Source organism: Halichoerus grypus, chromosome 2 (genome assembly GCF_964656455.1).
Source record: "Halichoerus grypus chromosome 2, mHalGry1.hap1.1, whole genome shotgun sequence".
Lineage (NCBI taxonomy): Eukaryota > Metazoa > Chordata > Mammalia > Carnivora > Phocidae > Halichoerus > Halichoerus grypus.
In genome coordinates this window covers 9,098,149-9,125,183 of record NC_135713.1, presented here as the reverse complement: position 1 = coordinate 9,125,183, position 27,035 = coordinate 9,098,149, and the positions used below count along the sequence as shown (strand labels likewise).

Genomic DNA, 27,035 nt, shown 5'->3' with positions numbered 1-27,035 from the left:
GGGCTAAAGCGACGTGTCAGGGTAGCACCACATTTGTCTCCTTCATTTTATAGACTAGACAGCCACACAGAGGTTGACATGATGGAGTGGAAGACACGTTTCACATGGCACACCTTACTATGTCTCTCTTTGGATATTGTGTGGTTGTAAAATGAAGAGCACTAATGCAGTGGTAACACGTGTGGCAGGAAATGTTCAATAAGTTAAGACCTAGAAGCCAGTGGCTCTTTGAATGGATAATTTTCAGACCAGGAGCAGCAAGAGATGAATGCATTGACCAAAATATGCAAGCTCATTACTTTCTCTGGTTGTGTAAATACAATGAGAAGTAGAAGTGCCCATTGACGAAGGCATTGCTGGGTCCTTCTGCCTTTGCTCAGATGCTGAGTGTTCAAGAGCTTTTACCAACTTTTTTTTGTTTATATTTGTTCATGCTCTTTTCAGAGGATTGGCAACCAGGGATATTTCAGGGGGCAAAATAACAATGAGCGTTCGATTCACTTAAGAAGAAAGAAGTTCCGTGGTCATCACTGGGATGGCAGCAGCTCACTGCACACCATGAACATTGTATGTCCAAATTATTAGGATGGAAAGGCAGTGAGGAGATAGCAGGAAAAACGTTGTAGTGTGTGTTTGAGGAGATCAATGGTCTTGGCACCAACACACTCAAGAGTTGCCTTGGGGCAAGTCGTTTGGGCTTTCTGGACCTCTGTTTCCTCACCTGTAAAATAGAAACATTGAGTTTTTCCCTCCTCTTCGCTCCTTTGCTCTTCATCCCATGGGCACCTTTCACTGTGGGCAGTGAGTCACATCGGACTATTTTAAGATGGTAACATTATGTGAACTTGAATAACTGATCGTGTTAAGAAATGAGGATAGCAAGATGTTGCCAGATAGATTTGGTGATTCAGAGGAAGGCAGATAGATGTCTGTATATTCATGTAAATAGTTTTTTCATTATAAGACGCTCCAGTTAGGCCAAAGCATGGATTTTATATTTGGCAAATCACAGTCTAAAAGAAATTTGTACGTTCATAATGTATAAACTGCCTCAGATGCTCTCAATGTTTTCTAGTTTGGCTAAAATCTAGGGTGAAGCTAGGGAACTAGAACAGAGTGTCTCACACTGAGAGGTCATGAGGAGTGGGCCTTTTAAGAAATAATCATTGGTTCCATAAAAAAAAAAAAAAAAAAAAGCTTATGGGGTAATTCTAAGGGCCTAACAGGTTAGTAGGCGCTCCTTGTGCTTCAAATATGAATATGACAAAGCTCCTGGCTTCCAGGGGTTTACTCTCAAATACAGAGAGCGGCATAAAAGCAGGTGAAACATGATAAGATATGTTGGTGCTATGAAGAGAACAGGAGGTGGCAGTGGGGATAATTTTACAGTGTAGGAAGGATGGGAAACATTGGCTGGAAATAAGATGGGATAAAGGCACTGCTCAGAGATAAAGTACAAAGTCAGGAGGACAAGGGTGTGAACTTGGAATCCGTGTGGTTGGAATAGGGAACCCATGGCGTAGACGGGTGTTGGATGAGGGTGCAGAGTGACATGACCATTCTCTGCGTGGTCATATAGGTCAGGATAGCGACTTTGGGTTTGTTGAGTTGTCACTAGAACATGAAAGACAGCTTTGTCCAAGGAAGTGATGGCATACTCTCTGGTTCTACCAGCTGCGTGGAGAATGGGTTGAAGCCTGTGGAGGCTGGGACAGCAGCACGAGTTAGAGATGACGTGTCCAGGAGGGAAGTCACAAAACGTAGTCCAAGGTCACGAGCATGTATAGCGATGTCAGAGTTGGGAGGCTCTGCAGACTCATTTGTGTCAAAGGAGACAGAATAGAATTGTGAAATTACTATTATTTTTTTTTAAGTGTAAACATTTGGTAGGCTAAACCAACGCTGAGCTTAGCTTCTATTGCAAGCATTGCCCATTTTCAACAAGGAATCTTTGATTTTTTTATTTCATGGAATGTGAATGTATTCTAATTCCCCTTTATCCAGGAGACACTATCATAGAATTTTAAATTTAAGGGATTGCTGTGTTAGCAGCGGGCAGCAAAGATGTTGCCTATTTGTTGACAGGAAAGCTGCATTCATAAGCTCGTCTTCTCAAACATCTGTGTAGTTAGTACCTCAAGAGCTGAGGAAGTTTAAAAATTGTCACACATTGTTGCTTGGTCTTATGCCCTTATTTGAGAATGTAACTCTCAGCAAGATTTTATTGAAAAGATCTGTCTAAGGAATTGACTGCCATCTTTACTCAAAATTTAGCAATTAACCTTTTCTCTCTAATGTGTGAATGATGGGATCCACCTGTTGAGACCCTGTCGTTTTGACACTCTTCATTTAAGGTAAAGAGTTTCATTCTGTCTTTTGAAACTCATGTGTTCCTGTCATTTAATAAATGCCCAACAAACATTGAAGCTCTAATTTAAGCGTGGCATAGGGTGGTGGTTCACGCCATGGAGTTTGGAACCAGTAAGTGTTGGATTTGGATCTCAGCTCTGCATATTGCGACCCATGTGACATTGGGAAATGTCCTCTAGATGCTCCATTTATCTATATGTAAATTGGGGAGAATAATACTTAGAATCTTGTATTTCAAGATAGTGGCGTATATGGGTATAATGAAATATATGATATATACAGTTGGAGAATATGTGGTATTTTTATGTGCATGACTTAAAGAATGCCACAATTTCTCTCATAGAAATTGACCAATAGTTGATGGAGACTCTTCTTGTCTCTTCCTTTATTACCTCTCTCACTATCTCAGAGAGAAGCACTTGACTGAATTTTGTGTTTATTCATTCCCTTGGATTTCTTTATATTTTCCCATGTGTATGCATCCAAATATGCAAAATATTATTTAGCTTGCTTGTTTTTGATTCTTCCATAAGTATATTATGTGTTTTTTGCAACTTGCCTTTTTTTACTCAACTGTTGTTCAGATTTATCCATGTTGATATGGGTGCTTGTGATTTATACACTGTTTTCACTGATACCTCCTAATTCATCATATGATTGTGCCATAATTCATTTATCCTTTCTCTTGAGGAGAACATTTGTAGAGTTTGCGGGTTTTGCTTTTAGAAACATATGGCTTGGTACATAATTATATGGACTCCTAGTGTGAGGATGCAAGTGTTTCTCCTGGGCATGCTCAGAGAGCTGTGGGTGACTTGTAGGATTTGAACATCTTCAGATTCCTCTGTAGTGCCCGAGAGCTTTGAGAAGCTGTGCCAAAGTACATTCCCATCAGCAACAAATGCTCCATTGCTCTATTTACTCAGCAAAACTTGCTATTTCCATGTTTTTCTTTGTCCTGTTGTTGCAGATCTGGTGGGTTTGAAGTTTGCATCTTCCTGACTTCTGCACTGATAGAACTTTTTACACATTTATTAGCTTTCATGTTTATTCTCCCATTAAATGTATATCCATGTCTTTTGCACATTATTCTAATGGTGGTTTTCCTTTTTCTTAGTTATTTTAATTCTCAATATATTGAGAAATTAATCTTGTGTTACTTGAATGTGTTACAACCAAGTTCTCCCGCATTGTGTTTTTTCACTTCCTTCTGGTGTCCTCTGGTGAACAGAAGGGCTTTTACTTAGTGTTGTTAGGTTGATCACTGTGTTTTAGGACTCATGCTTTTTGGAATCTTGTTTAAGGAATCTTACCTGCTAAAACAACATTAAAATAATTTCCTGTGTTTTAATAATTATAAAATTATACCTTTTCACATTAAAGCCTTTAATTCCTTTGTAGCTGATTCTTTTTGACATAACAGAAGGTAGAAATTTGATTTTCTTTTTTTCCATGTAAATAACTGATTGTCTCAATACCAGCTATTGAATAGAATGTCATTTGCCCCATAACTTACTGTGTCATCTCTATCATGTGCCAAATCTTCACATATATATGGTCTACTTCTGGGAAGTTGGGGGAGAATTACAGCTTTATTATTTTGAGTCTTCCTGTCCGTGAACTTGATGTCAGTCCGTTTTATTTACCACGTTTCGATGATGTTCATGCATGTCTTCTTAAAGGCCTCGCACTCTTCTTTATTTCATTCATTCTTAGGCTCTTTAGAGTTCTTGTCACTCTTGGAAACATTATCTTTTTTTATAGGGTGCATCTGCTAAGAGTTTCTTTTTTATATGGATGTGCAATTGATTTTTATATACTGATCGAATACTGAGAAAACTCAAAAAAGTCTTTTAACTACTAATGTAATTTGTTTGTAGATTCCTTGAGGGTTTTTATATGAGTAATCTTTGACGATTACTATATTCTGTCTTCTTTTAAAATCTTCTTTCACTTTGTTTTGTTTTCTTTTTGTACTGGTAAGAAGTGGGGGAGAGTAGGCAGCCTTTTTCATTTAATGGGATTCCTTTAATCTCTATCACAATAAGAACTGCTGCAGGGCTTTTTAAAATAACAACTTTATTGAGATATAATCCATATACCACTCAATTCACTCATTTGAAGTGTAAGATTTCATGGCTTTAGGATATTTATAGTCTTGCAACCATTGCCACAATCAGTTTTTGAATGTTTTCATCAGCCCCCAAAGCTCCCCAGCTTTACGTATTTACCTTTTCTGGACATGCCATATAAATAGAATCATGCAATATGAAATCTTTTATGATTGGTGCTTTTAGTTAGCATAATACTGTCAAAGTTCACCCATGCTGTACCATGTATCAGTACTTCTTTTTTTTATTGCCCAAGAAGAGTCAATTGTATGGGTATAGCACACTTTATTTATTCATTAATCAGTTGTTGGACATTTAGATCACTTCCTATTTGGTGGGAATATTATGAATGGTGCTGCTATGAACATTCATGTTCAAGTTTTTAGGTGCACATAGGTTTTTTTAAATTTCTCTTGGGTATATAGCTATGAATGAAATTGCTGTGTTCTTCTGTGTTTAATGTAGTTTTTCTTAATAGACTCATTTTATCTATCAAAGGTCATTCCTTTTAATTCCTAATTTACTAAGTGTTTCATTGTAAAGAACTATTAAATTTTAACTGTTATGGTTACCAATACTGCTTTCCTTTTTGTTGCTGAGTATTATCCCTTTGTATGAATATGTCACCATTGTGTATTCATTCACCTGTTGCTGGACATTTGGATTGTTTACAGTTTTTGCTATTTACAAATGAAGCTGCTATGAACAATTCTTATATACAAGTCTTTGTATGACATATACTTTCTTTTCATTTGGGTAAATACATGTGGAACGGTTGGGTCCTAGAGCAGTTGTATATTTTACTTTTCAAGAGAATGCCAAACTATTTCCAAAGTAGTTGTACCATTTCTGATCCTATCAACATATGAGAGTTCTAGTAGTCTATTCTAATATGCTAATTTAAGCTATATGATCACTTCTATAAGTTCAGTTTGTTCTTACTCAAATTTGTCTTGGACTATTAGATGATCTCTTCTAAGGTTTAATTTCAAAGTCCCCTTTATATCTTTAAATGTATTAAACATGCCTGTTTAATTATATTCTGAATCTGACAATTCCATTATCTTCGTTCTTTGTGAATTGTATTCTGCTTAGTGTTTCCAATGAATCTGGCTGATGGGGACTTATTTTCTCTTGAGTCTGAGACTTCTGATTGTGGATTTATGTTCCTGGCAGCTCTAGAGTGGGACTTATTTAAAGTCAGAGGTTAAAGTGTGGTCTTCTGAGGAAGGTGTGTCATTTCCTCTGCCAAGTGTGGGAACCCCTATTGACTTAAGACCACCTCAAACCAAATTATCGCCCAAGTTTGGAGAGAGCAGCATGCATAATAAAAACATGGCATTAAACACTCATGAGTAAGGATGCTTCTGTTTTGTAATGCTCACAGTTCTCCTTTATGTTTAGATTGAACTGATCAAGCATGTGTGCCATACTTGTTTTGATTGCTTCATTCCAACCTGTGGCTTCAAATGGAATTTGTTGACATCATCCATCATTTTATCAGCGAATGAGTAAAACACAACAAAATAAAACAAAGCAAGATGGGACAATAACAAATCCTCAAACTCTTTAGTTATTACAAACATGAATTGTACAAGTAACAGAGAGCTGGATTTTAGTTATAAGTATTCCGTTAAAAGAAATACCTTCTGCCGTAAACCCCACTGGACCGCTCTGTCTTCTTTACATCAGAGAATGCTTATATATGTGGAGAGCACTTACCTTGAGAAGAAAGCACATCTCATCACCTTTCTCATCAACTCCTTTATATTTCAACATAAAGAAGCATTTTTACAAGACTGGAATGTGTACAGACTTAATCTACATAGAAAATGAAAAGAGGACCCTGCCCATTTGGTGCTGTCCCTGAATAGTTTTCAAAGTCATCAAAAGTTGATTCCACTTACTCGCAGTACCTGCTTGTAGCCCCAGAGCACAGAGGAGGTATATGCATTTCCTGCCCCTTATTTCTAGCTCTTTCTAGAAAAGTGTAAACATGTTTGTAATTCTCTAAGGCTAGAAGCTTAGCTACACTTTTTCCCTGGCCCCTAAACTCTAGTCATGAAGTTTCATTCGCTAAGTTTAATTTGGCAAATGTGTCCTATTCCTTGATGTCCTTTCATGGTGGTGGCCAAGATTTGAGGGAATAAAAGAAACAGGAATTGTGATACTTTCCTGATTAGGCGTGACAACCTTGGGAAAGAACTTCTACTTTGAATAACTTTTATTTATGGTTATTTACCATTAGCCCAGATGACTGCAAATTATAGTTAAGTGTGGCCCAGGAGTATTTTATGTTAGCGGTTCTCAGGCCTGGCTGTGCTATTAGAATCACCTGGGAAGCTTTTAAAAACACTGATGCCGGGGCCCCAACCTCAGGGAGTCTGACTTCATTGGTCTGGGAAGGAGCCTAGGGATCCATAGATTTGGGGGTGCCCCAGCTGAATCCACGTGCAGCCGGCGACATGGGCCCCTGCTCTTGTTCTAAAGCAGCCTCACCCTTTCGTTGATGACATCACTGCTGTGCGCATTGGCTTCAGATCAGACCAGCAGCTTCTTGTTTTGTGATAGAGCTCTCGGTATCCCCATAAAAGGGCTAGACCCTGGGTCTGCAAGAAACTCTTTGCAGCATTTGTCATTTTGAAATAATAGCAATAATAATAATAATAGTAACTTGTATCCATTCAACCCTTGCCTGTTCTGAGCACGTACTGTTAACTTATTTCATTCTCATACCAAACTGTGAGGCAAGTATTAGGTATTATTATTTCCATTTGCAGGTAGGGGTAAACCAGTAGGAAAGAATTACATTGGGATTTGAACATGGGCATTATGACTGCAGGTCTGGGTCATAATCGTTTTCTTCTCTTCTGAGATTCTCAGTGACTCTTGCAAATAATTATAAAGCACTTACTTACAAGGAGCAAGGGGATCTGTAAGGTACAAAGCTGAAGGGGAAGGGGTGCAGCCCTAAGGAGGACCTACACTCTACAGCCTGATGGTGAGGTATGAGTCCTAAAGAGCTATGCTGGCGAAAAAGGTCCTGAAAAGGGACTTTGGCCGAGGGAGAAATTTCTTGTAGCTAAAGTGAGTGGCAGCACTGCAGACATGGAAAGCAGTTCATTGTAAAGTGGAGCCATGTTATATAGGGAGAAGATTTGGAGCAATATTAGGTCGAACATATGAAATTGCTATTAACCAGCCACTTGACCTGCAGCCATAACAATTTCACACAGTTCGGTCTATGAGAGAATGATCTCGGTTGAGAGACTAGCAAGTTCCAGTGTCGGGAATGTCCCTGCAGACATTGATGCGATAGGATTGGCTGGAGAAGGGCTGTGAATTCCACCGGCCATTGGCATCATCCATGGCTTGCTGATTTTTTCAGCATTACAGGGAGGCCATTCTTGCAACTGAATGCCTTGTTTGTCTAGACCGTGAGTCTATACTGATGGTCCCCCAAACAGCAACAGCACAGAGTGACTCACATATCACCAAGATACTTGTAAAGGACAAGTTAAAAGAGGTGGTCAGAAGAGGATGGAGACAGTGCTTCCTTAGGGCTGCTTGCCTGCCGCTGCCAGGAGTGTGGGAAGGACTTACAGAACTGGACCAGTTAAGGCAGAACACGGGCTCGGCCTCTTTCCCAAGGCAGCGGTGACCAGGAAGGGGTAAGGACTCAAGCGTGGGTGCACTCTGCAGTCAGCCAGAGTAACGTCCACGTCAAAGAACAGCCTTCACAGGTCCACAATGTTTGACGAATCTCGCATCTCACGTCTGCCCTGGTGCGCACCTGGAGAGCAGGAACCCTAACATTCCCGTCTTGGAATCCCCCCACAACCTGAGCAGAGGACACCAAGGGGCACTGGACTCTTGGGAGTTGAACTGACCTGAAGTATACATCTGCACTGAAGTCTGCATCCAGGAAGCAACAATTAATGTTAATAACAATAATTTTAATTAATCTTTTTTAAAAGATTTTATTTATTTATTTGACACAGAGAGACACAGCGAGAGAGGGAACACAAGCAGGGGGAGAGGGAGAGGGAGAAGCAGGCTTCCCGCCGAGCAGGGAGCCCGACGCGGGACTCGATCCCAGGACCCTGGGATCATGACCTGAGCCGAAGGCAGATGCTTAATGACTGAGCCACCCACGCGCCCCCTTTTTTTAAGATTTAATTTTAAATCTTAATAATAACTTTGGCGCTTAAAAAAACGATGTGTACATGCTACACATCATTCCTATAAGAATTATTTCTGACTTTTGGATTCCATTTAGCTGACATTATAGACAGCCAGGTAAAAACCCGATTAGCCTCCTGGAAAACTATTGAGGATTATTTCTGAGAGCTTTGTCATTAAAGATAACATCCTGTGAATTTTTGGAGAGCTCTACAAAACAGAATGCGCAGGCCTAAGTGTTCCCAGCCACACTGATTAGGAAAGACTTTTCACAAAATGTAACTAACAAGACACCAAGAAATAGATTACTTACATTTCTCTTCATTAAGTGTCTATATCTCAAGTAGAATGGCACAGAGTAAAGATAGAATATATAGAATAATGTTGCTCAACTGCCACATGACTGGTTTTCTTCACATCCAGAAAGTGTTAGGAAAATAGCAGAAGCAGCACCATTAATAGCAGTGATTAATCTTTGAAATTAAGATCAGGGAAAAAATTATTGTAATAAATCTCTTTGCCCTGTTTATACAGCATTCCTTCCTTTGATATGCGAAGAATACTAATAAGGCTAGTGGCCTTTGGTTAAATGAGCCAACTATTAAGTTGATAAAAGTGTTGGAAGGAGTTTAAGTTGGATGAGCATTGCTTGTCCATGGCAAATTATTACACAATAGGCATAATTTATATGCTTTGCTGAGTGCCCTGCAAAGATCCAGGGCATTTTTATTCCTTTCCCTGTTAGATTAAAATCCTGACTTCTAAGGGATTCTAATATAATTGGAGACAATTCTACTGCTTGTTGAGCTCAACAAGCAGTAGAATTAGTGGTCAGTCGGCTAATCCCAGGGAAGGAATGGGTTTCTGGACCCGCTGCTAATTTGCTACTTGGAATAAACCAGAACAAGAATGGGTAATCTACTCCGAAATGGTTCTCATGCAGGAAGAGTTTCTTTGGATTCAGTCCAAATGGTAGGTGGGCTCTTGAGTTGCTTTAGAACATTCTAGGAATATAATGGATGAATATAGAGAATCTTAAGTTGGCGATTAATGAGCTCAATAGTAGCACTTCTTATCTGACACTCTATAATATTATTTTCCAGGAGAATGTAATGAAGAAATATGTTTTAAAGCTTATGAATATGTATTTTAAAGTTTGCTTTTTCTTTATTTTTATGTAGGATGTTTTATGTTGGAAGATACGCTTTCCATAATCCTGTTTACTAAAGCTAATACTATGCTTTAAGTATATATCCCACCCTTGTTCTTGCTCTTGGGAAGAGTACCTCCTTCTGAATCCCCCCCTTGTAAGGGAGTGTCCATTCCCCTAACCTAAGTGTAAATATTATCACTTGGTCATTACTTTCCTTCTTCCATGTCATAACAGAATAGAAAGGAAATAACATTTTTAGGGTAGCTATTTACTCTGTAGGATGCTAATGCCCAACTCAAAAGAATCATATAATATCTGAGAACCAATAGATTTTCAACACTATGAGTTGTACAATGTATATAAGTTCTATTCAACCCATAATGTTTTCTGATTAAAATAAAATTTTTAGTGCCAATATTTGCTCTTAATTTTATATAGAGTTACACCAAAAAGGATAATTTCAGCATTATTTTTTAGATACTTAATCTAAGGACAAATTTTGTTTTATAATGCCTAAGTATCATAAAGATCATGAACTAACATTACAGATAATTGGGTCATCCCAAAGTAGTGCTTTATAGCTTTTAACCAGCCTTTCCTTCACCACCTCAAATATTATAATTAATGCCTAAAACAAAGCCAGAAAACCATTGGAAATTCGTATCATTTAAAAGGGCCAATGATTTCTTTTGCCTTTATCCGAGTGGTTTGCAATCTTGAGACTGCAGCAGAATGACCTGGAGAGCTGATTAAAGACTGATAGCCCCTCCCACCCTTCTGTTTCTGATTCAGTGGATCTCAGATCAAGTCCAAGAATCCATATTTCTAAGTTCCCAGATGATGCCAATACTGTGGGTCTGGGAGCCAGTTTGAGAACCACTCCTTTTTTTTTTTTTCCCCAAGATGTTATTTATTTGACAGAGAGCGAGAGCAGGAACACAAGCAGGGGGAGTGGGAGAGGGAGAAGCAGGCTTCCCGCGGAGCAGGGAGCCCTTGTGGAGCTCCATCCCAGGACCCTGGGATCATGACCTGAGCTGAAGGCAGACGCTTAACAACTGAGCCAGCCAGGCGCCCCGAGAACCACTCCTTTAAATTATTAAATATGTTTTGAAATAATAAGGGCTGATATTTATTATAAGAGTGCGTACTATGTATCAAGGGCTCTTGAAGAATTTTACATACAGGATTGCATTTCATTCTTACAGCAAGACCATCCGGAAGGTTCTGTGTTAGCCCCATTTTACATAACGATGGAGAAATGGAAGGTCACAGAGTGCAGGATGCTTTCCTAAGTTACCTAACCAGTAAGTAGCAGACCTGGCATTTGGACCCAGGAATGGAGGTCCAGAGCTCATTGCTTATAATACCTGGAGAAAAATGTATTTGTAAGTCAACCCTTTTATATATTTTACTAATTGTGTAATTTTCCCACTCCACATTTTTCATATGTCACCAATTACATTTTTCTGAGATGTGTCAAGCATGGAAATATCATTTTTATAGTAGTCTCTGAGATTACAGACACAGTAATGCTTTTCGTTTTCTTTCAATCTATGAATACTCAAGGAATAAACAAGGAAAAAAGCTGCTTCTCACAAAATTACACATGTAGAAAACGCTCATGTTATAATGGAGAATAAAGAAAGCAGGGCAAAAAATTTCACACTCAGCATGATGCTACCTATAGGGAAAAATATGTATAGGAAACAAACAAATTTGAGAAGAAAACATACCATAATGCAGACATACACACTCGAGGGTGTTATACAATATTTGGGGCACTTGGAAGCACATTTTATACCATATTGTGGGCCGGTTCTTGGACAAGACAGTATAGTTTAGTGAATCATTTATTAGAATTCCTTTTGCATTTTAAATTAGTGCAAATTAATTAATGTTCTCTAAGAAGTAAATGTAGTTGTTAATAATAATAATAATAATTATTATTATTATTTGATTCAATAACAAAAGAACAGAGAGAACCGGTTGTCACAGAAGTCTTTGAGGAAAAGCTAGCTTATGAGTTTCTTATAATATTTAGCTCACAAGCAGGTCCCCATACTTCAATTCATTTTATTCTGATAATGACCTTCTAAAGAGGGAGGTATCACTCCCATTTTTGCACAAGGAGCCTGAGACTCAGATTTTAAATCGATGTTGTTAGAACCCGTGGCAGAGAACCAGCCCTGGGATCTCTGCCTCCTATCCTATGAGATACACTGTTACCCAAATCTCTAAGCGAATGGGACTCAAGTACCTACCAAAAACTGGGGAAACTGTGGATGTCCACAGTTATATGCAAAAATCTTGGGATTTTCAATTTTTCCAAAGATGTTCCATACTCATCGAATTAGTTAAGGAAGATGAAATCGTTTGCAAACTGGAAACAATGGGAAAGTGGATGGAAAGAAAGGCTGTTTTTGCATTCCTGCCATTTGAGAAAAAAGGGTGGCTGTTGATTTGGAGCACGGTGCTAAGGGAGAGGATCCTGTAAAATTCTCTGCTGTGCTGAAACCAGCATGCTGTGGATGCATTTATTCTTGCTAATGGTATGAATCCTGGGGTTCTCCATAAGGATGTGCAAACCTCCCCGCCCTACAGTCCAGATTGCTAAACGCTTACTTCTCAAATGGAGGTGCCAGGCCCAGGAATATCATTCCTTGGAAGCTTGTTAGATCCATAGAGTTTCAAATCTGGGGCAATTTGAACACACAGCAGAGTTTGAGAGAAGCTGCCATTGATAATACTAATGTCTCCATGAAGCCAATGTAGTAGAGCTACCTTGGTGAGGGTGTTGATGTTGGAAGGTGAGGCCTTTGCTCAGTAGAGTTCATGGCCACCAGGGAGAGGGGAGTTGTGCTGGGTGTCAGGGTTTAATTGGGACTGTGCTTCTCTGCCTCCTGGCTCCAGCTGGACTTCTGTGGTGTGATCAAGGCCGAAGAGTGCTCACCACCTTAGGTTCCACTGGCTTTTGCACACGATTCCCGATGGATCTGCTGGGAAAACGTGTTTTCCCTGGGGCAGCTTTGGACTACGGAGTCCTACCCCAGGCGGAAGGAGTCATCAAGGCCAAGTCCCACTGGGACCTACCCTGAGTGTGATTTATTTTATAAGGCCATTAACTGATGACTCAGAAATAAGAGCACACCCTATCATGTGTTTCCTATTAAAGATGCTTATCCATGTAGGCATTAAAAGTCTTACATTTGATGCAAAAATTAATGTAAATTCAGTATTTTTAGAAAAGATACTTGGTGACCTCTTATGCATGTGAACATGAGCTCTTCTTGACTCCTCTTAGCTCCAAGTGTCTTTGTGAACTTGGATTTCCGCCTTTCCTCTTCTCAGCCCCCTGGGGCTGCCACTTCTTGTAAACACTAGTGGCTGGTGTTAAAAGTTTCTACTAATTGCCTTATCATTTCATAAAGAGGCATTAATTGCTAGCATAATTTCCTCTTTTCTTCCGAATTGCATACTCCTTTCATGCAAAATGACTACTTCAAATGCTTTTCCATCCCCCTTCCATTTTTTTCTTATCAGTGGAGAAAAAAGCAAACCTTGGGTGGTTGGAGGAAATCTTTTGCTTCAGCATCAGACTCTTTCATGATAACCTAAAAATTTATATTGTGAAATATTGCTTGAAGTTTATTTCTTGAGCTAGATATCCATTTTCCTCAAGCCCCTTCTTGATTTTTTTTGCTATTGTGAGACTCTAGAAATTATTTGAAATGATAGAATGAAATATTTTTATACACGTTTACTTTTCTTCCCTTTAATTTAACCAATTTCATAACATTTTTAAAATTGTTCTGTTCTCTGTGGACTACTCACCTCAACTCATATATGCACATAGAACACACATGACGTGCCACATACCACACACACAAACACACACACACACACACACCACCACCACCACCACACCACACCACACCAGTAATCTCCATAGACTCTACAGACCAAGGACTATGTCTGTGTTATTCATGTATTTTCAGTACCTGGCAAGGTGGATTCTCTAGTAGTTGCTTAGTAGCTTAATGAAAGTTTGGTTTATAGTTCAAAGGTCTTTAAATTCTTTTGGTTAAAAGAGTCTTTTAGGGCGCCTGGGTGGCTCAGTTGGTTAAGCGACTGCCTTCGGCTCAGGTCATGATCCTGGAGTCCCGGGATCGAGTCCCGCATCGGGCTCCCTGCTCAGCAGGGAGTCTGTTTCTCCCTCTGACCCTTCCCCCTCTCATGCTCTCTCTATCTCATTCTCTCTCTCAAATAAATAAATAAAATCTTAAAAAAATAAATAAATAAAAATAAAAGAGTTTTAAAATTTTGAAATTGGAATTGTCTTGAATGCTATCTCAAAAACAGTTGGAGATTAAAAATCTTGTTTTTCTAATAAATGCTAATCTTTCAGGTTGGGCTCCCTGGGAGGCTGCCTCCAGTATGAAGAGTAACATGCAAGAGGCATACTGGCGGGTGCTGTTGGGCTCAGCACTGCAGAAGGGAAGGGAAGGAAAGGGAAAGGAGGGAAAAAGGACTGGGCAGAGGGAGAAGTGAGCTGTGAAACAGTCACAACAAAGGCCCCCATCAGCTAGAGAGGAGCTGTAAGGCTTACTTGGGGAAAGAGGGCTGAGCACTGTATCCCCATGTTCAACCAGTCAGGGGATGCTGACTGCTCCAGGAAAGGGGCTGGTCTACAACTGAGCCACTCCACTGGGGGGCCAACGGCAGAGGGCTGTCTGGCAGCTGCATTCCCAGTGGTTGGGGGAATAGAATAGGTCCTTCCTGAGGGGCATCTGGGCAGAGCATCACAGCACCCACTACAGTTAGTTATGTTTTACAGTAATGTCACTGGACTTTATTTAGTAGACGAGCCAAATCAGTGACCAAAATCACCCTTAAATGATATTAATTGTAGTCTTTGGTGAAAACAGCAGAATATAAATTTCGATGTGCAGTATGTCAAATGTGTAAAATAGCTGTAGAAGAAAAGACTGGAAAAGCATGTCTCAAAATGATAAATGTTGGGGTGCCTGGCTGGCTCAGTCGGTAGGGCATGCAACTCTTGATCTCAAAGTCATGAGTTTGAGCCCCATGTTGGGTGTAGAGATTACTTTAAAAAAATTGTTAAACATAATGATGACTGTTGTCTTTGCTTGGTTTTTATTTTATTCCTTATTAGCCTGATCCCACTGGATTATACACTTTTTGTAAATGTAGAATGTACCATTCCAACAAGGCACCAACGTTTTCCATCCTTTCTCCTCCCACTGCTGGAGTTAGCCAGTAATGATGGTTATGTCTGCAGGATGTTATTTTCATTGTTTGCAGGAGAGAAAGCCATGCGTTTTATTGTCTGTAGACTAATTTATTTTAAAAGTACTTCAGTATAAGCAGGGTGCTGATTGTGTGTGTTTGCAAGTTAACTTAATTTTTCACCCTAGGTTTGGGAAATTAGCAGTTGAGAACCCCAATCAGTAGTGCCTAATCTAGGAACGGTCACTGGGCCCTCTGAATATGGGTACCAAGGCCTGTACTAATGGGTTTTGCCAGTGGAAAAGGGGGTGCTGGAGACATGTAGTCATGGATGAGATGAGCAAGGTCAGGATACACCCACTACCCTTTTGTGACTGGGATGCCAGATTCTGGAAAATCGTTCACTGTAGAACTTGGAATGCAATGTCTCAAGGCTTGAGGTCTGAAGCCCTGTGGGTCCCACACCTCCCCAGCTCCTGACGATTCGGTCTCTTGGGCTCATTTGGACAATGGCCATTCCTGCCACAGGGGTGCGGCTGTGTCTGTCTTGCGATGAATCTCTCTCTCCTGGGAAGTGCTGGCCCCTGGGCCTGAAAGCAAAAAAGGGGCACTCCCCCAAGCCACAAACACAGGCTATGTGTGACTTTTGTGTCTGCTGGGCAATTGATGCTTGAATATGAGGCCAAATTGGGTCTCAAACTGGATTACGTTAAACCACATGATGTGTGTATGGACAGGATTATTGATCTCCTACCCATTTCTAAACATCTGAGGAGACTGATATTTATCAAAAGAATCTTTCAGTCTTTCAATCGGTATATTCGGTATGTATTTAGATATTATGAGCCATTTTGGAATTCCTATTTCACATTTCCTTCCAAGCTAGAATTGTATCCACTGCTTTGATAAAGAAAACTTTGTGGTGGGCACTTAGGAAGTTAAAACTAAAAGAACTATTGTATTTTAGGAGCATCTAGGATGCCCATTTAGTAGAAACATTTTGGTACCTGAAACTAAGCTCACTACAGGGTGCAGTGTAGCTTAAAGTATAACTTTAAAAAGGAGAATTATAGCAGATAGTATGTAATTTTCAAGATAAATTACTATTTCTAAATAATATAGGAATGATGGCATTATCAGAACAAAAGGATTTTAATAATTATGTTCTAGATACCTAAGTGCATATTGTTCTGAGTAATTTTAAAGACAAGATCTTTCAAATCCGCAATTTTAGATTGTCTGAAAATACCATTAATCTCTTTACAACCCTTTTTTATGAAAATATTTCTAAATCTATTTGAAATTTTCTCTGAATAAAGCTTAAGCTATCTGCATAATCTTGGGTTAACTCAGAAGTCCCCATTCATATTCATGGTTTTGCTAAAGATCTAGTAAATCCATTGCATGGTTAGTATTTAGGAGACTACAAAACCAGCTTCCAAACTAAGCTTTATTTGATTATGCTCCCATGAGGATATTGCTTTTTATTGAATCATTTTTTCTCTGTAAGTTTCTCTTGAGCACCAAGGCAGAGTTAAAAATAGATCAGAGTTGGCTGGAATTATGTAGAACCATAGTGTGTATTTCTTATTTATGAACTATAGAAGAATTTCTCTTCTTTTTTTGTCTCCTTTTTTTGAATATCTACAAATGAAATGCACTTCATTGAAAGAAGGCTTTGGCTTTTACGGAGCATTTGATTTTTTAACAGAAATTAGATAGTCAGTTTACTAGCACTCTCAAACATAACAATATCTCCTTTAAAAAAAAACCTGTTTTTACACCCCTGATAGAACATTCAGGCTGAGCATCATTCCCTCATTTGGCGGTGTGTACGTAATTAACATTCCCACTTTCACTTGGAAAGGCCTAAGAATGGAAATGAATGGAAACAAGTCAAGCCTCGATTTCCATCTGCTTTGGGACAGGGCGAGGCAACCCTTCCTTCTCCAGATCTCACACAGCCAGGGCCTGCACAAATGGCCAGGCATCCTTATTTTCTGCATTGCCATTTACTGCAAGCACCCCTCTGCCCAGATTAGCCCAGTGCGAGCCCGGGGTTTCTCTTCTCAAATATTTTCATCCCTCTTCTGATTCAGCATAGATCTGCTGCCTCCCTCCTGTCCGAGGATCAGAAACCCAGTCGTGTCCCCGGAAGCCAAAGACATAAACTGCCAAACCAAGACAGCCCTGTTTGGTTCTAGTGATGTCGTTTTCGAATGTAGGTGAGGTTTGGTGGGGTAAGGTTCGGAGCCAACGGGCCAAGAAAGAATTCTTGAGATGTCTTTGGTGCAAAATGGTGGTTTATTAAAGCACAGGGACAGGACCTGTGGGCAGAAAGAGCTGCTGCCCCAGGGTTGTGAGGAGCAATTGATTATATATGGGGTTGGAGGAGGTTAGGGAAAAAAGGAGAGGTGTCCAAAAGGACTTTCATAAGGAAGACCCTCAGAATCCTAGAGGCCTTGCTATTATCAAGCTAAGGTTGTTTTTCCCTCTAGCAAAACACTGACATTAAGACAGTTGGAGGGGCGCCTGGGTGGCTCAGTCGTTAGGCATCTGCCTTCGGCTCAGGTCATGATCCCAGGGTCCTGGGATCGAGCCCCGCATCAGGCTCCCTGCTCGGCGGGAAACCTGCCTCTTCCTCTCCTCCTGCTTGTGTTCCCTCTCTCGCTGTGTCTCTCTGTGTCAAATAAATAAATAAAATCTTAAAAAAAAAAAAAAAGACAGTTGGAAGTTTCCTGGAGGAATGTCACACATGTCCCACCCAGGAGTTGGGGGGGATAGGGAGGTTGCAAGGTGCCAGCCTTCTGCTCCCTCAACACTAGCAGCCTCCGAGGCCACCTCACTGCTGATGGTAAGAAGCATCCTCATGTCCCCACCAATCTCAGGGCAGATCCGGATTAATACAGAGCAATGCCTGCCACACCTGTGTGTCATCTCCTATTGGGCAGGTATGTCCACGCTCACTTCCTGTGTGGTCCTGGTTGAGACCGTACCCCAGATTGCAGGTGGAAATGGCCATGTTGCCTGATGCAGGCTCAGGATGAGTTGGCAGGGTTTGGCATCAGTGTATCACTGGACATTTGGGACAGAGGTCTGTGGGGACCCTGGCCCTTCTCAGAAGTCCCTAGCACCAGCCATAGACCCTTCACCTCCTTTTTTGGTGGTTTCTGAGGACCCATGATCCCCACTCTAGTCTGACTGTCCCACTCCCTCCAATATATTTCAATTACTTTGACTTTCTAAAATCTCCAAACATGGAGGACTAACTCCTGAATATATTTAATCAGAAACTGCATTTTTTAAATGAACTATTGCGAATAACAACCCTGCATTTCATGGTTTGCTGTGTTTCACTTGATGAACCTGAAGTAAGTATACAGATGAAAAGCTGGCAAATCACTCTTTGAGACGTGGAGAATAATCCGCATGTTCCAGAAAGCCTCTGTGCATACAGCCCAAGGCAGGCTTAGCTTGAATTTACTGTGATGCCTCCTTGATGGATGGTGTTGTCATTTGACACCGAGTACAATTGCAGGAGTAACAATACCTTCATTCTTTCTGAGCCCTGGATGAGATGCCTGGGCTTAGAGACCAATTGTGACAATGATAGTAATTGATAAGTCCCCTGGGAGCTATTACATGTGCCTTTCTTTATATGTATGCCCATACTGAGTGGTTTTTTTTTTTAACTGAATCTGTTAATATTACTGCATTATGATATTATTCTAGTTTATTTACTTTTTAGAGAAATCTGTTTACATCTATTTAGAAAAATGCATCTTGGTTTCCAAGTCATAAATGGTTGCAGCTATCTACATGACACTGTAGGGCACCTGTTAGGAAGACATTCATAATGCAAATGTTGATTGTGCATTTCTGTGTCCACTGTTCCCCTAAGTGCCTAGGGAAATACAAAGCATAAGATCACCCTCTCTTCTTTAAGAGAATGCAGTGAAATTTAGAAGACAAGCTTTTATGAAATGTGAAATATAGTGACATGATAACCTAGAAGAGTGTCATCTGGTGACAAAGTTCTTGGCAAGAAACTATAATGAATGGAACAAATTAATATGTCCCACAGATGCATACTGGAATGTTGTAGAAGGACATGTTGGTGGAATGGCCCCTGAGTCCATCTGTGCTTCTATTGACCTTAAGTGAAACATGCAAGAAGTAAGAAAGGTGATCTTTAGAACCTGGAGATTTAGGGAATTCGCTGCAGTAAGACAAGTTCAGAGAGACTTGGAGGTCAGTAGGAAGGATGGTAAGAGCCAAGGGCAGGAGCCAAGGACATACTTGCAGGCATCCTTTCCAAGTTCTGGTCGAGGCTGGGCAGGTGCACCAGTGTGAGTGGTAGTTGGCCACCTGGGCCTTGTGTGAGTCTCTCGGTCCCTCCCACAGCCGGCACTGATGACAGACCTGGGGCAGCTGGGTGAGTCCTGCACATTCGTGGCTAAGAACGTGGCCTCTGGCACCAGATTGCCTGAGCTCCAGGCCAAGCTCTGCCCTCTACAAACTCAATGACTGGAGCATAACATTTCTACATCTTGGCACCTTAGTTTTCTTCTTTCTTTTATTTTACTGTGGAAAAATATACATAACATAAAACTTGCCATCTTAAACATGCTAATGAAACAATTCAGCTTCATTAAGTACATTCATGGTGTTGTGCAACCGTCACCCTTGTCCATTTCTAGAATATTCTCATCTTATAAAACTGAATCTCTGTGACCATTAGATAATTCCTCATTCCCCTCTCCCCCAGCCCTTAGTAATCTCTATTCTACCTTCAATCTCTATGAATTTGACTCTTCTAGGTACCTCATGTAAATGGAATCATATAATACCTGTCCTTCTGTGACTGACTTATTTCACTTAGCATGATATCTTCAAGGTTCATCCATGGTTGTAGCATATATCAGAATATCATTCCTTTTTCAGGCTGAATAATATTGCATTCCATGGAGAGACCATATTTTGTTCCTCTGTCCACCTGTTGATGGATGTTTAGGTTGTTTACACCTTTTGGCTATTGTGAATAATGTCACTGTGAACAAGGGTGTACAAGTATCAGTTTGAGTCTCTGCTTTCCTATTTGTTTTTTTTTTTTGAGTATACCTACAAGTGAAAATTGCTAGTTCAAATGGTATTTCTTTTTTTTTAAAGATTTATTTATTTGAGAGAGAGAGAGCGAGCATGGGGAGGGGCAGAGAGAGAGAGAGAAAGAAACTCCAGCAGACTCCACGTGGAGCGCGGAGCCCCACGCGAGGCAGAATCTCACGACCCAGAGATCACGACCTGAACCAAAACCAAGGGTCGGTCGCCCAACTGTCTGTGCCTCCCAAGGGCCCCTCAAATGGTATTTCTATGTTTAACTTTGTACCTTAGTTTTCTTATGTATGAAACAGGGATGATCATAGTTACTGAGGAGCAGAGCTGTTTTTGAGGATTGAATGCTGACGTATGTGAAGTGTTGAACTCTGTTCAGAGAGTACGGAATGAGGCAAGCTAGAGCTAAGTGTTGGCTGGTTGATTTTACCCCCAGGCACAGCCTTGTGCAGTCTGCATGGTGAGCGCCTGAAGGGGAGGTCTGAACATCAGCACTTTCTCCACCAAAGCCGCATGCAGCTGCTGGTAGTTTTGGACAAATATTTGGAGACACATGCAGCTCATGACAGTACTGCTCTCCCTTTAGCTTTTGATCTTTCTGGTCCCTCACAGTGAGGTGATGGAATTTTGGATAACCTTTTCTACACAGGCAAGGATCTTAAATCAAAATTTTTAAATTGAAACTCTTCCTAAATTCTTTGGGAAAATCAAATATGATTCTGTGTTTTTAATTTGAAAATGTTATCATAGTACAAAAAGACAGTGTCTCCGTTTGTGCTGTCTGGAGATTTAAGTCTGAAATACCACGTGTGTTGGCAAGAGCCGCCTCGTGAAGGGGGAGATCTGGAGAGTTTCCTGTTGGTAATTCAGCAGCTACTGAGAACTGATAAGCCAGTAACCAATTCAAACTGGTAACTGTGCGCTAAGTGCTACAACTTGGGCTGAGTTTGAAAAATTTCCTTTGATACAAAATTCTATCATGGATGTCTGACTAGAACTAAAAAGCTCTAACACCCTCACTAATGTATCTCTCACAAGGAAGTTAGGACCATCGATGTGTTCCTCAGTCTCACTGGGAAAAGGTCATCTTATAATAAACACAAAAACCACTTTTAGCTTCGTGAGACATCCTGCTTTTTTCTCAATTACAATCAATTACACATCCTGTTTAAATCCCTGTGTCAAATAATATCATTCTGAGAATTCTGAGCATTGTAAGCCAAGGATCCACGAATATAGCATAGAAAAAAGACATGGTAGCGTCTTGTTCGTTTGTCTGTTCCCTTCACATGACGGGAAACAAAGATAGGTTTACAAAATGAATTGATTATGTGCACCTAATTTGACATATGATACAAGTTCTAGCATGTATCACCATCAGAGAACGTCTATGCTACGTTTATTATGTTATGATGAGTAATTTTGCTGAAGTGTATTGGTGCTTTTTTGAGAAAAGAAAAAAAGGTATTTTTTTTCTTTTTAGGTAGAGAGACTTGTTGAGAAACAGACAGAAGCTATTATCCCCTGCTCCCCCCCCCCCCCCCCCCCCGCCGCCTTCATCTCTAGCACCCATCTGCAAATGGCCTAAAATCCTCTGGAGAGGGCTTTGTGGGAGAAAGACACTTGTGCCCGGCATTCTCCGTGCCTGCCCTGTCACCATTGGTGCCCTCCCACTAAAGCAGCAAGGACTGGAGGGTCCCTTCACTGGTCCTTCTAGTCCCAGAACAACAATAAAAATCCTGTTTGCCGATGCTTGAAATTCGGTGAGCCAGAGAACAAAAGCTCTGCATTCCACAACTCACAACAAGAATACTTTTGGTTTCATGCGTTAGGATGATTGTGTGGCAGTCAGGGAGGGATAAGTCAAGAAAACCATTAAAATGACTTGGTTTTGTTAGGAGGTGAAAGGGCAGGCGTTGTGACTGAGTGCCTGAACTAGAGGGGCGTCAGGCAGGGGGAGCGTGGGAAGGTGTAGACTAAGAGTGGGGTTCGTGTGGGGTGGGATGCCAGGGCAGGGAAGGGATTAAAGATTCCGGCACGGGGCTTTTCAGCTTCTCCTGTCTGTCATCTTACCTTTTTCTAAGACACTTCCCGAAGGGGCTGGCCCTTCAAGGATTTGAAGCGTCTGCCCATCATGATTGATGAGGATCACTTTTTAAACATGGTTGAACTTGTCTAACCAGGGGATTAATTTGCTGGAGAATCACTGTGACAATAACATAGATCAAGTCCCCGGACTCAGGGGCGTGTGCCCAGATGGTGAGCCTGGTGAAAAGGGAAACGCGCAGGCAATCTGTGCCCTCCATTCACAACCAGGAGAAGAAATGTGTGCTGACCTTGTCCAAGGAGAGCCGATCGAGGGCTGTGTTGGTGGACCTAGCCTCAAGAAGGGTGGACAGGATTTGGATCTGTGAAGAGGAAGCCATTATCTCTAGCCAGATATTGGAGAGAGAGAGGCAAAGGAAGGAGGAAAGAGACCAACAGACAGAAGGAGAAAGAAAGAAGGAGAGAGGGGAAAAAGAGTCAGACAGGGAGATGGAGAGCAGGTGGGGCATGGGGGTGGAGGTAGAGAGAGTGCACTGACACACAGATGCAGGAAGCCTTCCATGCACTGGATCTTTTCAGACACCAGTGAATGGACCAGTCCATTCTTCTCGTTATAGCCACTTGGTAGATGACCTGGGGATTGTCACTGGTTCCTCTCACATCTCTTGAGAACCAGCCTATGGTTCTCTGCACCTGAACCATGAAATCTGTGAATAGCTGAGAAATGACCTTGTGTAGGTTTGGAATTACCTTGAAATAGAGTGTTAAAATATAAATAGGGGATTGAAGTGTCCTGTGTTGGGTACTAAGGTTTAGGATCATTAATTGTTGAGGGATTGATGGTTATGCAATTATATCCCCATGCATATGCTCTACACATTTACATCTGCTGGGAAATTGTTTTTCAAAGGCATAGAAACAACTCCAAAATAGAAACCATAAATAAGCCCCTTAAAAAATAATCTTATGTGATTTGAAAGTAACACCATTCAGATATCGTAGAATGATTTGCTTTAGAGCTGGAACAAGTCTTGGAGAAAACGTAGTGTTATCCTTCATAATTGTGTTGTATATTTAGTTTTGAACAGAACCAATATTTGTGGATTAAGTGTGAAATTAGTAACAGTTGTGGGATTTTTTTAATCTACATATTCATAGCAAGTGACATGGGGAAGCCAGGTCACTGCATATCATCATGCCAAATAGCTAAATAGCTCCACTGTAACTTTTTCGTATCAGAAAGATTGGACAGTATACACTGAAAATGTCCTAGGTTTCCCACAGAAACTTGATTTTAAAAGTAATTAAAATGTACGTGTGTTTCTCTACAAAAATATATGTGTGTGAGTAGCTTACAGAGATAGTATTTTTCTGCACCTTTATCATCCAAGAATGGTACCTGTGTCGGTGGAGTAACAGGATTTAATTAGTCCTGAATAATGCAGTCTGATACCTGCTCTGAGTAGGTGATGCCATCTTGTCATGAGTAGGTGATGATGGGAACGGTTGAGAAGTACTGGTTCATGGTATCTTTGGATTGCAGGAGAGTCTCATTCACATGGAGAAGGAGTTGGCTGGCTGCAGCGAATCCTCGTTGTGAGTGCTGATTGGATACTGTCTCCCTGCAGATAGAGCCTGGATAGAACGTTGAATTCTAAAATGGAAAAGAGAGTTGATTGTAGTCTGTGGCGATGCTTCCAGAGGGTGATACTAGCAAAACGCCCATTTATAATGATGGGGTTATTATTGGAAACTGGGAGTTTTATAACTGGAAGGGTACTGACAGGTTTCAGTAGAAAACTAATTCCTGGATATGAGGTGACTTGTCCAAAATTATGAGGTCAAGACTCTACAGCTGGATTCCTAGAACTTCCTATCCAAAGCCCTTTCTCTCCAACCACATAGTTTGGAGATTGAGTAATAAATTATACCTCCCTTAGTCTGTCATGCAAATTTTATAATCTTTATTCCAATACACACAGGATCAAAACTCTGTTTGAGTGACAATAATGAAGAGACGACTCTTTCTTTAACATTTACCTAACCATTTAATATTTAATATATTTTTTTAAATTTTCACAGTCTTGATGCCAGAATTACGAGCTAGCAGTCATACACCCTTTAACATTCCCATGTAAGTTCATCTCATACAACTGGAAAGACTACAGGTTACAGCAGCATCCTTTATACATGTAATCAGTTATCAGTAAAGGGCAAGAAAGGAGACTTTATAAATTATTCTCAATGGGAGTGGATCCAGTGTCACTTGTCATTGTAATGGAATATGTAGCTTTCCGTATCATTCCCTAATGGATGTTTCACATTGGCTATGCACCGTTCATTCAGTGAGATCCATTGTGTTTGCTGTCCCCAACACTATGCCCGGCATCAGAAGGGATGCAACATGATCTTTGCCTCAGTGGAACTACAAAAGGGGATGAATCATGACCAACACTCAGTATACATTTACTGTAAACCTAATTTCTTCCGTATACTGTCTCAACCAGAATACTAATAATGTATGGCAGACTATTTTGAAAAATGCTAAAGAAGTTGATAGTAAATGTTGATTAAGTATGTGTTGAATGGTGGGATGCCTGGGTGGTGCAATCGGTCAAGCATCTGACTTGGTTTCAGCTCGGATTGTGATTTCAGGGTTGTGAGATCTAGCCCCGCATTTGGCTCCGTGCTCAGGGGGGAGTCTGCTTAAGATTCTCTCTTCCGCGAACCATGAGAGACTATGGACTCTGAGAAACAAACTGAGGGTTCTAGAGGGGAGGGGGGTGGGGGGGATGGGTTAGCCTGGTGATGGGTATTAAAGAGGCCACATACTGCATGGAGCACTGGGTGTTACATGCAAACAATGAATCATAGAACACTGCGTCAAAAACTAATGATGTAATGTATGGTGATTAAGATATTATAATAATTTTAAAAAAATTCTCTCTCCCTCTCCCTCTGCACCTCCTGCTCATGCTCTCTCTCACTCTCTAAAATAAGTAAATAAATCACCAATCTGTTGAATGGTGATGGCAGAGAGGATGATGATGGCCATGCATTGAGCATTTACTATGAGTCTTTAAGCACTGTGCTAAATATCTTACCTGGATTATTTCATTCATCTTCAGAAAAACGCTTATTCCTTTGTAAGAATGACAAGGAAGAAATAGAGGCTTAGGTAGATTAAATAATTTGCTTAAGCATAATCAAGGAAGGCTCAGTTAGAAGAGTCTCCTGGTAGGCACCTTGATGTTAAGATAGGATATATTTGACATTGTGATTGCTGGAGGGCAGGGTAAAATTAAAGGTGCTGTTAAAAGGTAAATAACACTAAAAAATGTATGGCCATTTTAATTTTGAAAAAAAGCCTTTGTGTCATTTTTCTGGAATGTCCAATTTTCCTTTGATATAAATATTTATTATATTTCAAATTGGCAGTAAGCACATCATCTGCTTGAACATTCAAAGAAGCATACTTCTACTTCTCCATGAATTGAAATAGAAAATACAGAAAATAGGAAAACAATGAAAATTACATTAAACTATAAACCAAATAGCACAACATTATAATTCCTTTTCCTTTATTTCTTTGGGTTGATATAATCACACTGTTCCATGGTGAAATGTACATCGTTATCATCATTAGCATTTCTCCTAAACAGTAATCCTGACTACATTAAGTCTGTTTATCGCAAACTGCTAGGTGCTGAGCTCTGGCATATGGTAGATGAAATAGCACAGCTTCTCCACCAAAGCACTGAGGATCAGCTGGAGATCAGGCTGCCCATCTGACTAGGGAAAGCGGGAGGCACGATGGTTGATGAGTTGGCACTGGATGAAGCCAGTCAAAACTAGAAGGGCTAGCTACAATTTTAGATCAGTCTACATGGCATCAGCCAGGATGCAAAGGAAATTAAATAAGGCCTCAGAGAGTCCTCTGGGTGACAAGTTGCTGTGACTGAAATCAAGGCCCGATGCTAAACTGTAAATTTCTCAGAAACACCTGTAAAAGGGATCCTGCTACTGTGAGCTTGATCACTTTCAGCTCACTCTGCCTCTGTGAATTTTGGCATCCCTGCTTGATGAGAGAGTGGTCAAATCCAGCATGATTTAGTAGTCCTGTGGAGGATTTATACTCATAGCAAGCATCATCTGGTCCTTCTCTTTAGGTTAATCCTAGGATTCAGTAGGGGCAGGGCCATGATAATACTTGAAGTCAACAATTCTGTTGTAGATTGGCCTCCAAAGTGGAATGCAAAGTGAGGACAGCCACCTAAGCTTTCTCAGAAAAGGTCCTCGGTCCATGGCCACTCCTTACGCTGTCAGGTCACAGTTTTCCCAGGAAGAGGGGATTAAAGTTCATGCCTATACCACACTCTCTTCCTTCCTTTCTTCTTTCCTGCCTTCCTTGTATCCATTCATCCACCCATCCTTCCATCCAGAAAACACTCACTACATCCTTTCCGTGTGATTCATCCTTTCCTTATGTACTGGTGTGGGGAGACAATAAACCAGTAAGCAAGGAAATAAAATCCAGATATTTTCAAACAGTGTCTTGTGTCTACCTCCGAAAGGACAGATGCAGAAACCAAGGTGCCAATGGTCTAGGACTGTAGCACTCTAATACTTAGCAGTGGAGCAGAAGGAAGGAGCCCACAAAAGAGAATGAAAAGTAAACCATAAGAGCCTTTAAGTCCAACTGTGAAGAAGAGAAGATTTCAAGGAGGCAGCTGTCAGGCATGTTCAATACTACTTTGAAGACGTATAGGATAAATCAAGACTAGTAACTATTGGATATGCTAACATGGAAGTCA

The 27,035-nt window shown here is 40.6% G+C and overlaps 1 protein-coding gene across 5 annotated transcripts in view; it reads left to right on the top strand.

Moving 5' to 3' along the window:
• CTNND2 (catenin delta 2) overlaps nucleotides 1-27,035 on the top strand; it is an 892,725-nt gene that overhangs the window by 340,255 nt on the left and 525,435 nt on the right. The gene's annotated exons all lie outside the window — the stretch shown is intronic.